The sequence below is a fragment of the Chrysochloris asiatica genome, unplaced genomic scaffold, assembly GCF_000296735.1.
Source record: "Chrysochloris asiatica unplaced genomic scaffold, ChrAsi1.0 scaffold00194, whole genome shotgun sequence".
In the NCBI taxonomy this organism is placed as follows: Eukaryota; Metazoa; Chordata; class Mammalia; order Afrosoricida; family Chrysochloridae; genus Chrysochloris; species Chrysochloris asiatica.
Genome location: NW_006408712.1, coordinates 4,944,203 through 4,947,697, shown reverse-complemented (window position 1 = coordinate 4,947,697; position 3,495 = coordinate 4,944,203). Strand labels below are relative to the sequence as shown.

The following is a 3,495-nucleotide window of genomic DNA, read 5'->3' as shown; positions in this document are numbered from 1 at the left end:
GGTGAGCTAATTTATTTTTCTAATAAATTCTGTTTCCTTTTCTTATATTAGCCTAAATTGCATATAACTAAAAAAGATTCTAAATAATGCACTTATGTCTATGAGCCTGTTTTTTCAAACCATTTCATATCATTATTATGAAGATTAATTGAAATTACATATAAAATGTTGAACACCTAGTTGTTTTATCATTTTTCCCTATTTCCTTGCCTGAAGAATGTACAAAGTATGAATCTAGGAAGCTTAGAAGTCATCAAAAATTTAAAAGAACACATAAATATCGATATCCTAGGCATTAGTGAGCTGAAATGGACTGGTATTGGCCATTTTGGATCATACAATAATTTAGTTTACTATGCATGGAATGACAACTTGAAGAGGAATGGCGTCACATTAATAGTTATAAAGAACATTTCTCCCCCACCAAAAAAGCTAAAGAGGATATAGAGAAACTCTGTTAACTGATGGTATGTGGAGGGGATTATAATCAATGTAATGAAACAAGGTATATGAATGTTTGAATGTGAAACCGATGATGTGCCCTGAAAACTTTCACTCAATCCACAATAAAAACCTTAAAAAAAAAAAAAATTCTAGGCTAGCTTAATAAATAGCACCCATGCTTTAATTCAAATAATTTATTGAGAGACAGTACAATATGGTGGCAAAAGCATGATATTAGGAGTCAAATGGAAAGTCCCTGTTCTGTCCCTTATTGACTAGGTGAGCATCTTCAGGTTATTTAATCTCTTTGTGCTCCAAGTGCTTTATTTGTAAGGAATCACTGAGTTGGTGATGTCTGTAAAGTGTTTATCAATGTCCCTGCTATACAGAAATCACTCAAAAAAAAAAAAGAACATTTCTATAACTGGAGACCAGGGCTGTACCATGGCAGAGAAGACTCAGAGGAGTGTGAAGATTGCTCCTGGAGCAGTTGTGAGTGTAGAAAGCGAGATCAGAGGAGATGTAACTATAGGACCTAGGACAGTGATCCACCCTAAAGCGAGGATTATTGCAGAAGCAGGGCCAATAGTGATTGGTGAAGGTAACCTAATAGAAGAAGAGGCCCTCATCATAAATGTTCACCCTGGGGATTCAGAACCCAAGCCTATGATCATTGGCACCAATAATGTGTTTGAAGTTAGCTGTTATTCTCAAGTGATGAAAATGGGAGACAATAATGTTATTGAATCAAAAGCATACGTAGGCAGGAACGTAGTATTGACGAGCGGTTGTATCATTGGTGCTTGTTGTAGTCTGAATACTTTTGAAGTTAACTCTGAGAATACAGTGATCTATGGTGCAGACTGTCTTCATCAAGTGCAGACTGAATGACTCAGCCTCAGACACTACAGCTGGATTTCCTGATGAAAATCTTGCCAGACTATCACCACTTAAGGAAGACTACAAAAGGAAGCTCAACTCCAGTGAAGAACTAAAAGCAGTATACGACACCAAGAAAATAATCCATCTGTAACCACTGTCTTGTGAAGGAATATAGTGTTTGTGTGATCTTAGCAGCTTACAGAACAGTGCATGTTGACTATTTTCTAAATTGAGTTAGAGAGGAAAGTAATGTAGTTTTATTCTGTCCTCTATAATTTCATTTAATACATTTGCATGAAATGTCTTATTTCCCCATATTGTTGCTCCTTTTCTGATAATTTACATACTTGGTTTATTTTTATTTTGTTCTATAAAATATTGTCTACAAATTTTAGTTATGTAAGGCTACCCATGATGAGAAAGGGCATATTGTTATGTATTTATATCCTAACATAAACTAAATAAAAGTGCTAATGGCAAGACTTTAAAAAAAAAAAAAAAAAGAATATTCCAAGATCTATTCTGAAGTACACTTTTGACCACCATTGTGCAGGTGAACCTTACAGTATGGAATACACAGGTGTCAAATCTACAACATTTAGGGAAAGAGGTGATAGACAACTCAATATCATCATTCAAGGCCTGTGATCAATACGGTGGCACAGATCATCAATAGCTCATTTGAAAGTTGAAGCTGAAGAAAATGAAAACAAGTCCACTAGAGACAAAACATGATCTTGAATATATTCCACCTGAATTTTTAGACCATTGTAATAGCACATTTGACTCATTGAACACTTGTGAACTAACACCAGAAGAGTTGTGGAATGACATCAAGAACATCACAGATATCAAGAAAGCATAAGACAAAAACAAGTATCTGAAGTCTCTGAAATTTGCTCTTATACATTGAGTGCCTAAATCAAAAGGAATAAGTAATGAAGTAAAAGAGCTAAAGAGAAATTTTCCAAAGAATATTTCAAAATGTGCAAAGACCTGGAGTTAGAGAACCAGAAAAAAAGAATACATTTGGCATTTCACAAGCTGAAACAACTGAATAACAAATTCAAGCCTCAAGTTGCATTATTGAAGGATCCTATGGGCAAATATTGAACGATGCAAGAAGCATCAAAAGAAGATGGAAGGAATGTACAGAATCACTATACTGAAAGAAATTGATCACCATTCAGTTATTTCAAAAAGTAGCTTATTAGCAAAAGAAGAAGTACAAACTGCATAGTTTGGAAAACAAGGGTGCAGGAATTGATGAAATAACAATTAAAATGTGTCAACAAATAGATGACAAGCAGGAGGTACTCACTTGAATATGGCAAGAAATTCAGCTAGCTACCTGCTCAATAGACTGGAAGAGATCCTAGTGTGGTGTTATGGTTAATGCACTAGACTGCACAGTAGGTTTGAACATCAAGGTTGGTGGTTCAAGCTCACCAGACGCTCCTTGGAAGTCTGCTAGAGGGTCACTATGGGTCAGAATTGACTCTACAACACTTAACGACAACAACAATAACAAAGAAGGTGATCCAACAGAATGCAGAAATTATGGACCAGTATTATTAATGCGCCAGACTGCAAAGCGCCAAAACTGCAAGGTTGGCGGTTCAAGCTCACCAGTCACTCCTTGGAAACCCTATACAGGGTCGCTATGGGTCGGAACAGACTTGATGGCACTTAACAACAATCATTAATATGGTGAAAGAATACCACCCTGTCGCAAATCTGTCTTAATTTTAAACGATTCAGTGTTCTCGTGTTCTGTTTGAACAACTGCCTCTTGATTCAGGTACAGATTCCTCATGAGCATAATTAAGTGTTCTGGAATACTCATACTTCACAATGTTGTCCATTGGTTGTCATCATCCACACAATCGAAAGCCTTTACGTAATCAATACATAACAAGTAAAAATCTTTCTGGTATTCTCTGCTGTCAGCCAAGATCCATCCATCGGATATTAGCAACAATATCCCTCATTCTACGTCCTCTTTTGAATCCAGAATCCAGCTTGAACCTCTGGAAGTTCTCTGTCAATGTATGCTTGCAGACATTTCTGTATTACATTTGGTAAAATTTTAGTCGCATGAGATATCAAAGATATTGTCCAATGATTTCCACTTCCCTATGGGTCACCTCTCTGTGGAATGGGCACAAA

At 36.2% G+C, this 3,495-nt stretch overlaps 1 pseudogene; it reads left to right on the top strand.

Moving 5' to 3' along the window:
- Window positions 1–888: 888 nt before the first annotated feature.
- On the top strand, window positions 889–1,439 carry LOC102814517 (annotated as a pseudogene).
- Window positions 1,440–3,495: the final 2,056 nt, after the last annotated feature.